At 41.7% G+C, this 11,833-nt stretch overlaps 1 non-coding gene across 1 annotated transcript; it reads right to left on the bottom strand.

Annotated features, from left to right (window-relative positions):
• Positions 1 to 222: 222 nt before the first annotated feature.
• Positions 223 to 310, bottom strand: LOC117312018 (small nucleolar RNA SNORA20). Its single transcript, XR_004526196.1, has one exon. It is a non-coding gene; the product is annotated as a small nucleolar RNA SNORA20 (small nucleolar RNA).
• Between the last annotated feature and the right edge of the window lie 11,523 nt (positions 311 to 11,833).

Here is an 11,833-nt window from a genome sequence, read left to right as displayed (position 1 = left end):
CAATGTACAATGGCCCAACATTATTATTATTTTTTTAATTTGTATTGGAGTAGAGTCAGTTTACTATGTTGTGTTAGTTTCAGGTGTACAGCAAAGTGAATCAGTTATACATATACATATATCCACTCTTTTTTTTTTTAGGTTCTTTTCCCATACAGACCTTTACAGAGTATTGAGTAGAGCTCCCTGTGCTAGACAGTAGGTCGTTATTAGTTATCTCTCTTTTGTATAGTATGGCCCAACATTATTTTATCCCATGCATATAACTGCTCATGTCATTGAAAGACTATAGAAGCAAATACATGGGAAGCAACTTTCTTTTCTTCTTTTAGTTCAGTCTGGCCGTATTTGAATTTCACAGGTTTTGGGCTTCTTCTCTGGGCCAGTGGAGTGTTACAATTATGCTACATTACAAACTACCCCAATGCTCAGTGGCTTAAAGCAATAGTCCTATATCCCCATGCACCTGTGAGTCTTCCAGGTTGGCAAAACTGGGCAGGGGCTCAGCTGGTTGACTCGGCTCCATGCGTCTTTCATCCTTGTCCTGGGATAGCTGTGCTCATGGTGATAGCAGAGGTGCAAGAGGGCAGGTGGAAACATGGGAAGTCTCTTAAGGCCCAGGCTCGGAACCGGCTTATTGCCATTTCTGCCCATGTGCTGTTGATCAAAGCAAGTCCAAAGGCAAGCGTTGAGGAAATACATGTCATCCACAATGAGGATGTGCCAAACATAGGGATACAGGAAGGAGTGAATAGTTGGGGCCAATCTATCTATGGTCACCAACTCTTGCAAAAGACACAAGAGTTTAGGTTGACTCAGAATGGTCTCATCCACATAAAGGAAAAAGCAGAAATTTTGGACATTTTCAAAGGACTTTTAAGGAAACCAGGATGGCTATTTATATTCATCATGAAGTGACTCATACAAGTCATGTGATTTAAAAATAGGAAAATTCAATGCTAATTGCATAGACTAACAATAATAACATCTTACACTGCATTGCCTTTTAGAGTGCACAATGCATTTTAATATCTGATGCCTCGTTTTATACTCAAAACAGCCCTCCTCAAGTATTATTATCCTAATTTTGAACATGGTGTGATGGAGGCTTAAGTGACTTGCCCAAGGTCACACAGCTTGCCAGTGGGAGAGACTAGAATTAATAAAATCACTTGATATGTAGCAGATGCTAAGGGATTTACGTACACCAGAGGTCAGCAAACTATAGCCCAGGGGCCAAATAAGCCTGTAATGATTTTTTCCTTTGCCCATTTTTATTGTTTTTTAACATCTTTATTGGAGTATAACTGCTTTACAATGGTGTGTTAGTTTCTGCTATATAACAAAGTGAATCAGTTATACATATGCATATATCCCCATATCTCTTCCCTCTGGAGTCACCCTCCCTCCCACCCTCCCTATGCCACGCCTCTAGGTGGTCACAAAGTACCGAGCTGATCTCCCTGTGCTATGCAGCTGCTTCCCACTAGCTATCTATTTTACGTTTGGTAGTGTATATATGTCCATGCCACTCTCGCACTTCATCCCAGCTTACCCTTCCCCTTCCCCATGTCCTCAAGTCCATTCTCTAGTAGGTTCGCATCTTTATTCCGTCTTGCTCTTAGGTTCTTCAACCATTTTTTTTGTTTGTTTTAGATTCCATATATAGGTATTAGCATACGGTATTTGTTTTTCTCTTTCTGACTTACTTCACTCTGTATGACGGAATTTAGGTCCATCCACCTCACTACAAATAACTCAATTTCGTTTCTTTTTATGGCTGAGTAATATTCCATTGTATATATGTGCCACAACTTCTTTATCCATTCATCTGCCAATGGACACTTAGGTTGCTTCCATGTCCTGGCTATTGTAAATAGGGCTGCAATGAACATTGTGGTACATGACTCTTCTTGAATTATGGTTTTCTCAGGGTATATGGCCAGCACTGGGATTGTTGGGTCGTATGGTAGTGCTATTTTTAGTTTTTTAAGGAACCTCCATACTGTTCTCCATAGTAGCTGTATCAATTTACATACCCACCAACAGTCCAAGAGGGTTCCCTTTTCTCCACACCGTCTCCAGCATTTACTGTGTGTAGATTTTCTGATGATGGCCATTCTGACCTGTGTGAGATGATATCTCATTGTAGTTTTGATTTGCATTTCTCTAATGATTAATGATGTTGAGTATACTTTCATGTGTTTGTTGGCAATCTGTATATCTTCTTTGGAGAAATGTTTATTTATGTCTTCTGCTCATTTTTGGATTGGGTTGTTTGTTTTTTTTGATATTGAGCTGCATGAGCTGCTTGTAAATTTTGGAGATTAATCCTTTATCAGTTGTTTCCTTTGCAAATATTTTCTCCCATTCTGAGGGTTGACTTTTCATCTTGTTTATGGTTTCCTTTGTGGTACAAAAGCTTTTAAGTTTCATTAGGTTCCATTTGTTTATTTTTGTTTTTATTTCCATTTCTCTAGGAGGTGGGTCAAAAAAGATCTTGCTGTGATTTATGTCATAGAATGCTCTGCCTATGTTTTCCTCTAAGAGTTTGATAGTGTCTGGCCTTACATTTAGGTCTTTAATCCATTTTGAGTTTATTTTTGTGTATGGTGTTAGGGAGTGTTCTAATTTCATTCTTTTCCATGTAGCTGTCCAGTTTTCCCAGCACCACTTATTGAAGAAGTTGTCTTTTCTCCATTGTATGTTCTTGTCTCCTTTATCAAAGATAAGGTGACCATATGTGCATGGGTTTATCTCTAGGTTTTCTATCCTGTTCCTTTGATCTATATTTCTGTTTTTGTGCCAGTACCATACTGTATTGATTTCCCTAGCTTTGTAGTATAGTCTGAAGTCAGGGAGCCTGATTCTTCCAGCTCCATTTTTCTTTCTCAAGATTGCTTTGGCTATTCAGGGTCTTTTGTGTTTCCATACAAATTGTGAAATTTTTTGTTCTAGTTCTGTGAAAAATGCCATTGGTAGTTTGATAGGGATTGCATTGAATCTGTAGATTGCTTTGGGTAGTATAGTCATTTTCACAGTGTTGATTCTTCCAATCCAAGAACATGGTATATCTCTCCATCTATTTGTATCATCTTTGCTTTCTTTCATCAGTGTCTTATAATTTTCTGCATACAGGTCTTTTGTTTCCTTAGGTACGTTTATTCCTAGGTATTTTATTATTTTGTTGCAATGGTAAATGGGAGTGTTTTCTTAATTTCATTATCAGATTTTTCATCATTAGTGTATAGGAATGCAAGAGATTTCTGTGCATTATTTTTGAATCTGCTACTTTACCAAATTCATTGATTTGGTCTAGTAGTTTTCTGGTAGCATCTTTAGGATTCTCTATGTTTACTATCATGTCATCTGCAAACAGTGACAGCTTTACTTCTTCTTTTCTGATTTAGATTCCTTTAATTTTTTTTATTCCCTGATTGCTGTGGCTAAAACTTCCAAGACTATGTTGAATAATAGTGGTGAGAGTGGGCAACCTTGTCTTGTTCCTGATCTTAGTGGAAATGGTTTCAGTTTTTCACCATTGAGGACGAGGTTGGCTGTGGGTTTGTCATATATGGCCTTTATTATGTTGAGGTAAGTTCCCTCTATGCCTACTTTCTGGAGGGTTTTTATCATAAATAGGTGTTGAATTTTGTTGAAAGCTTTCTCTGCACCTATTGAGATGATAATATCCTTTTTCTCCTTCAGTTTGTTAATATGGTGTGTCACACTGATTGATTTGCATATATTGAAGAATCCTTGCATTCCTGGGATAAACCCCACTTGATCATGGTGTATGATCCGTTTAATGTGCTGTTGGATTCTGTTTGCTAGTATTTTGTTGAGGATTTTTGCATCTATGTTCATCAGTGATATTGGACTGTAGTTTTCTTTCTTTGTGACATCTTTGTCTGGTTTTGGTATCAGGGTGATGGTGGCCTCGTAGAATGAGTTTGGGAGTATTCCTCCCTCTGCTATATTTTGGAAGAGTTTGAGAAGGATAGGTGTTAGCTCTCCTCTAAATGTTTGATAGAATTTGCCTGTGAAGCCATCTGGTCCTGGGCTTTTGTTTGTTGGAAGATTTTTAATCACAGTCTCAATTTCAGTGCTTGGGATTGGTCTGTTCATATTTTCTGTTTCTTTCTGCTTCAGCCTCGGAAGGTTGTGCATTTCTAAGAATTTGTCCATATCTTCCAGGTTGTCCATTTTATTGGCATATAGTTGTTTGTAGTAATCTCTCATGATCCTTTGTATTTCTACAGTGTCAGTTGTTACTTCTCCTTTTTCATTTCTAATTCTATTGATTTGAGCCTCCTCCCTTTTTTTCTTGATGAGTCTGGCTAATGGTTTATCAATTTTGTTTATTTTCTCAAAGAACCAGCTTTTAGTTTTATTGAGCTTTGCTATCGTTTCCTTCATTTCTTTTTCATTTATTTCTGATCTGATCATTATGATTTCTTTCCTTCTGCTAACTTTGGGGGTTTTTTGTTCTTCTTTCTTTAGTTGCTTTAGGTGTAAGGTTAGGTTGTTTATTTGAGATGTTTCTTGTTTCTTAAGGTGGGATTGTATTGCTATAAACTTCCCTCTTAGAACTGCTTTTGCTGCATCCCATAGGTTTTGGGTCATCGTGTTTTCATTGTCATTTGTTTCTAGGTATTTTTTGATGTCCTCTTTGATTTCTTCAGTGATCTCTTGGTTATTAAGTAGTGTATTGTTTAGCCTCCATGTGTTTGCATTTTTTTACAGATTTTTACCCTGTAATTGATATCTAGTCTCATAGCACTGTGGTCAGAAAAGATACCTGATAAGATTTCAATTTTCTGAAATTTACCAAGGCTTGATTTGTGACCCAAGATATGATCTATCCTGGAGAATATTCCATGAACACTTGAGAAGAAAGTGTATTTTGTTGTTTTTGGATGGAATGTCCTATAAATATCAATTAAGTCCATCTTGTTTAATGTATCATTTAAAGCTTGTGTTTCCTTATTTATTTTCATTTTGGATGATCTGTCATTGGTGAAAGTGGGGTGTTAAAGTCCCCTACTATGATTGTGTTACTGTCAATTTCCCCTTTTATGGCTGTTAGTATTTGCCTTATGTATTGAGGTGCTCCTATGTTGGGTGCATAAATATTTACAATTGTTATATGTTCTTCTTGGATCGATCCCTTGATCATTATGTAGTGTCCTTCTTTGTCTCTTGTAATAGTCTTTGTTTTAAAGTCTGTTTTGTCTGATATGAGAATTGCTACTCCAGCTTTCTTTTGATTTCCATTTGCATGGAATATCTTTCTCCATCCCCTCACTTTCAGTCTGTATGTGTCCCTAGGTCTGAAGTGGGTCTCTTGTAAACAGCATATATATGGGTCTTGTTTTTGTATCCATTCAGCCAGTTTATGTCTTTTGGTTGGAACGTTTAATCCATTTACATTTATGGTAGTTATCGATATTTATATTCCTATTACCATTTTCTTAATTGTTTTGGTTTTGTTATCATAGGTCTTTTCCTTCTCTTGTATATCCTGCCTAGAGAAGTTCTTTTAGCATTTGTTGTAAAGCTTGTTTGGTGGTGCTGAATTCTCTTAGCTTTTGCTTGTCTGTAAAGGTTTTAATTTCTCCGTCAAATCTGAATGAGATCCTGGTTGGGTAGAATAATGTTGGTTGTAGGTTTTTCCCTTTCATCACTTTAAATATATCCTGCCACTTGCTTCTAGCTTGCAGAGTTTCTGCTGAAAGATCAGCTGTTAACCTTATGGGGATTCCCTTGTATGTTATTTGTTGTTTTTACCTTGCTGCTTTTAATATTTTTTCTTTGTATTTAATTTTGATAGTTTGATTAATATGTGTCTTGGCGTGTTTCTCCTTGGATTTATCCTGTATGGGACTCTCTGTGCTTCCTGGACTTGATTAACTATTTCCTTTTCCATATTAGGGACGTTTTCAACTATAATCTCTTCAAATATTTTCTCAGTCCCTTTCTTTTTCTCTTCTTCTTCTGGGACTCCTATAATTTGAATGTTGCTGCATTTAGTGTTGTCCCAGAGGTCTCTGAGACTGTCCTCAAATCTTTTCATTCTTTTTTTCTTTATTCTGCTCTGCAGTAGTTATTTCCACTATTTTATCTTCCAGGTCACTTATCCGTTCTTCTGCCCCTGTTATTCTGTTATTGATTCCTTCTAGAAATTTTTAAATTTCATTTATTCTGTTGTTCATCACTGTTTGTTTGCTCTTTAGTTTTTCTAGGTCCTTGTTAAACTTTTCTTGTATTTTCTCCACTCTATTTCCAAGATTTGGATTATCTTTACTGTCATTACTTTGAATTCTTTTTCAGGTAGGCTGTCTATTTCCTCTTCATTTTTAGGTCTGGTGGGTTTTTACCTTGCTCCTTCACCTACTGTGTGTTTCTCTGTCTTCTCATTTTGCTTAATTTACTGTGTTTGGGGTCTCCCTTTCACAGGCTGCATGTTCGGAGTTCCTGTTGTTTTTGGTGTCTGCCCCCAGTGGCTAAGGTTGGCTCAGTGAGTTGTGTAGGCTTCCTGGTGGAGGGGACTAGTGCCTGTATTCTGGTGGATGAAGCTGGATCTTGTCTTTCTGGTGGGCAGGTCCACATCTGATGGTGTGTTTTGGGGTGTCTGTGACCTTATTATGATTTTAGGCAGCCTCTCTGTTAATGGGTGGGTCTGTGTTCCTGTCTTGCTAGTTGTTTGGCATAGGCTGTCCAGCACTGTAGCTTGCTGGTGGTTGAATGGGTCTGGGTCTTGGTGTTGAGATGGAGATCTCTGGGAGATTTTTGCCATTTGATATTACATGGAGCTGGGGGGTCTCTGGTGGACCAATGTCCTGAACTTGGCTCTCCCACCTCAGAGGCACAGCCCTGACACCTGGCTGGAGCACCAAGAGCCTGTCATCCACACGGCTCAGAATAAAAGGGAGAAAAAAAGAAAGAAAGAAGGTGATAAAGTAAAATAAAATAAAATAAAATGAAATAAAATAAGATAAAATAAAGTTATTAAAATAAAAAATAATTATTAAAAAAATTAAAAAGTAATAAAAAAGTAAGAAAGAAAGAAAGAAGAGAGCAACCAAACCAAAAAATAAATCCACCAGTGATAAGAAGTGCTAAAAACTGTACTAAGAAAAACAACGACAGACAGAACATTAGGACAAGTGGTAAAAGCAAAGCTATACAGACAAAATCACACACAGAAGCACACACATACACACTCATTAAAAGAGAAAAAGGGAAAAAAAAATATATCATTGCTCCCAAAGTCCACTTCCTCAATTTGGGATGATTTCGTTGTCTATTCAGGTATTCCACAGATGCAGGGTACATCAAGTTGATTGTGGAGATTTAATCCGCTGCTTCTGAGGCTGCTGGGAGAAATTTCCCTTTCTCTTCTTTGTTCGCACAGGTCCTGGGGTTCAGCTTTGGATTTGGCTCCACCTTTGTTCACACAGGTCCTGGGGTTCAGCTTTGGATTTGGCTCCACCTCTGCATGTAGTTCGCCTGAGGGCGTCTGTTCTTCGCTCAGACAGGATGGGGTTTGAGAGACAGCTGATTCAGGGGTTCTGGCTCACTCAGGCCGGGGGGAGGGAGTGGTACGAATTGCGGGGCGAGCCTGCGGCGGCAGAGGCCGGCGTGACGTTGCACCAGCCTGAGGCGCGCCGTGCGTTCTCCCGGGGAAGTTGTCCCTGGATCCTGGGACCCTGGCAGTGGCGGGCTGCACAGGCTCCCCAGAAGTGGGGTGTGGATAGTGACCTGTGCTTGCACACAGGCTTCTTGGTGGCAGCAGCAGCAGCCTTAGCGTCTCATGCCCGTCTCTGGGGTCCGCGCTTTTAGCCGCGGCTGGCGCCCGTCTCTGGAGCTCCTTTAAGCGGCGCTCTTAATCCCCTCTCCTCGCGCACCAGGAAACAAAGAGGGAAGAAACAATCTCTTGTCTCTTCGGCAGGTCCAGACTTTTTCCCGGACTCCCTCCCGGCTAGCTGTGGTGCACTAGCCCCCTTCAGGCTGTGTTCACGCAGCCAACCCCAGTCCTCTCCCTGGGATCTGACCTCCGAAGCCCGAGCCTCAGCTCCCAGCCCCCGCCCGCCCTGGTGGGTGAGCAGACAAGCCTCTCGGGCTGGTGAGTGCCGGTCCGCACCGATCCTCTGTGCGGGAATCTCTCTGCTTTGCCCTCCGCACCCTGTTGCTGCGTTCTACTCCGTGGCTCCGAAGCTTCCCCCCTCCGCCACCCGAAGTCTCTGCCCGCGAAGGGGCTTCCTAGTGTGTGGAAATCTTTCCTCCTTCACAGCTCCCTCCCACTGGTGCAGGTCCCGTCCCTATTCTTTTGTCTCTGTTTTTGATTTTTTCTTTTGCCCTACCCAGGTACGTGGGGAGTTTCTTGCCTTTTGGGAGGTCTGAGGTCTTCTGCCAGCGTTCAGTAGGTGTTCTGTAGGAGTTGTTCCACATGTAGATGTATTTCTGATGTATTTGTGGGGAGGAAGGTGATCTCCGCGTCTTACTCTTCCGCCATCTTCTGTAATGATTTTTTATAAATAAAGTTTTATTGGCACACAGCCACACCCATTCATTTACACTTTGTCTATGGCGCTTCTGTGGGGGCAGAATTGATTGGTTGTTATACAGACCATATGACTTGCAAAGCCTATGATGTTTATTACCCGGCCCTTGACAGAAAAAGTGAGCCAGCGCTTGACATACACAATCACACTTTTTCATTTAGTGTTTTAATCTGTATTATACCCACATGGTGCAAAATCTGCTAAATATAAAAAAGTAAGCAGGAAAAACCCCTCCATCCCTGTCCCTTCAGGTGGGATCCCCACCCCCAGAGAGAGCCCCTGCGATTAGTTCTCTAGCATCTTTCCAGAGAAGGTTTTAGTGCACATAGAAGCAAATATTCTTTTTTTAAAAATATTTATTTATTTATTTAGTTTTTTGTGCCAGGTCTTAGTTGTGGTACACGGGATCTTCATTGTGGTGTGCAGGATCTTTTAGTTGCAGCATGTGGGAAATTTTAGTTGTGGCATGCAGGATCTAGTTCCCTGACCAGGGATTGAACCTGGCCCCCCTGCATTGGGAGTGTGGAGTCTTAACCACTGGACAACCAGGGAAATCCCCAGATATTCTTTTTCAATGCAATCTCATGTGATTCTCACAAAATCCCCACAAGGTAAGAAGGATTAGCCCCATTTTATTGATGAGGAGACTGAGGCTTGTCTGAGATTGCAGGCTGATAACGTGGAGTGGGGTCTGTTTGTTCTCCCAGGGGTTGGGACCCCAGGGTTCAGCTCCATCCTCCACACTTTGGCTTCGCAGCCTAGGGTTTACCTAGTTGCTGAGCTGAGGGTGCACTCACCTAGAGAGAAGCCCCCTCTACCCCACTTCTGTTGGTCCAAATCCACCACCATGGGCTGAGTTCTTCCTATGCCATTTCCACCCCCATACTTATTATTATTATTATTTTTGCTGTACGTGGGTCTCTCACTGTTGTGGCCTCTCCCGCCGCGAAGCGCAGGCTCCGGACGTGCAGGCTCAGCGGCCATGGCTCACGGGTCCAGCCGCTCCGCGGCATGTGGGATCTTCCCGGACCGGGGCACGAACCCGAGTCCCCTGCATCGGCAGGCGGACTCTCAACCACTGTGCCACCAGGGAAGCCCCCACCCCCATATTTTAAAAAAAATTTCAAACATACAGAAAGCAGAGAGAAAAATATGGTGAAAAATATGATGGACCCCCTTGTTCCCATCACCCAGCTTCTTCAATTAGCAATGCTGTGCTGTCATGTTTATTTTCGTCTCCCTTTTTCGTTGCATTAAAAAAAATTGGCAGGAAATTCCTATCACATGAAATTAACCCTTTTAAAGTGAACAATTAAGAGCATTTAATACATTCACAGTATCATGCCACTTATCTTCTACCTAGTTCCAGAACATTTCCATCGCCCCAAAAGGTAGGCATCCCCTATCCCCCCAACTCCCTGTTCCTGGAAACTACCAGTCTACTGTCTGTGTTTTTGGATTTGCCTCTTCTGGACATTTCGTATAAATGTAATCGTACCCTGTGTGACCTTTTACGTCCCCTATGCGTACCCTGGCTTCTTTCACTCAGCATAATGTTTTCAAGGTTCATCCATGTTGTAGCATGTATCAATGCTTCTTTCTTTTTAATGGCTGAGTAATATTCCATTGCACAAAGGTGTTACCGAGTCTAAGTTCGTACTGCTCACCACACGACAGGCCAATAAATCAAGAGACAAGTTGTTGGGGCAAGGAATAGCGACTTTATTTGGAAAGCCAGCAGACCGAGAAGATGGAGGAATAGTATCCCAAAGAACCATCTTCCCCGAGTTAGAATTCAGGCTTCTTTTATACTGAAAGGAGAGGGGGTGGTTGCTACAAACTTCTTGGTACCAGAATCCTTTGTTCTTGCATCTGTCCACGTAGGTCAGGTCACGATGTTTCTGTAAACCTCCAAGACAAATGATATTTTCTGTTCTGCGACTTTTTATCTCTATATGAATGGAAAAGTGTTATACCTTTAAAGGTCAGAGCCTTGAGAATGGGCTATCCAGTATATTTCAGTCTACAGGCAACCTTCTTAACTTGTAGCAAAAGCAATAGAATACAAAGGTTAAAGTAAAGGAAACAGACCCGATATGGAGTCACATTTGTGACTTCCCTATTACAGAGGGACCACGTTTTGTTTATTTATTCATCAGTCAATGGATGTTTTGATGGTTTCCTGGAAACGACCCATCACCTCACCCGTAAATACTTCAATATGCTTCTGTAACACATAGAGACTAAAAAAAAAAAAATAATCAAAATATTACTAACAGGCTTTATAAAGTGAACCCTAATTCTTTAAGATCCCCTAACACCCAGCCCAGTTTTGATTGCTCCTAACTGTCTAAACAATGCCACTTTCCCCCGTGAGGTACATCCTCCCACTTTGACCCCACCTTGGGAAAAACATGGGGCTTCTCTCTGCCCTAGATGCCTCTTATAAGAAAAACATACTGCTCACCTTTAAAAGGAGCCCCTTTAAAAAGAGAACGAGGGTCACCCCACTTTTGGAAACCTAATTCTATGCATGCAGCAAACAAACCTATAAGACTTGAAATCAATTGCTTTTTTGCATCTAAAGACTCCAATTTTCTTCTCTCTGTCTTTGTGTTCAGATAATACAACCCCCTCCGCCTTAAGGGAGGAGATAGTGGGGTGGTAAGGAGAAGCTGTTTCGAGAGTGAACAGAAAAGACTTGAGGGGGGGGCGGTTAGCATTGTTTTTGTAAGGGCGTCAATAATGTAGGTTGCAAGCTGGCGGAGGGGAGATGGTTAAATTATAAGTGTGATTCCATATTCCCACTGCTTCACGCCTGTCACACACGCCACCTCCTCAAACCCCCCCTCCGCAAACCCCCTAAGTGGAAGAGAAAGAGCTCTCCTGTTACCACCTTTCCTCTGCTCCTTAAGAGAAGCCGGTCTGAAAGGAGGTAGAGTGGGTGATAAACAGAATCATTCCAGAGACTAGGGTCCTGCCCTGTGCTGGGAGGTTGAGGTGCAGTGTTAAGGGGTGGAGAGATGAGAGTAAGAATTCCCTTTATTTTCCTCTGAGACGCAGTGTGAGGACCAGGGGGCTGGATCTGTCTCCCTGTGCTGGGTTCCTGTGCAGTACTTTGCTGGAGATGATCAGGAGCTGATGTGATGCTAGTTCTCCCCTGTCTCCTCCCAGCATCAAGGAAACCTCCTCCTCCTTCTCTTTTTCCCCCCTGGCAGCTGGCACAGCAGCCCCACTTGGTGCCTGCCTTTGTGGGGAGCCCTCAG

This window comes from Tursiops truncatus, chromosome 3 (assembly GCF_011762595.2).
Source record: "Tursiops truncatus isolate mTurTru1 chromosome 3, mTurTru1.mat.Y, whole genome shotgun sequence".
In the NCBI taxonomy this organism is placed as follows: Eukaryota; Metazoa; Chordata; class Mammalia; order Artiodactyla; family Delphinidae; genus Tursiops; species Tursiops truncatus.
The sequence above is the reverse complement of the archived record's forward strand: the minus strand, read 5'-3'. Positions and strand labels throughout refer to the sequence as shown.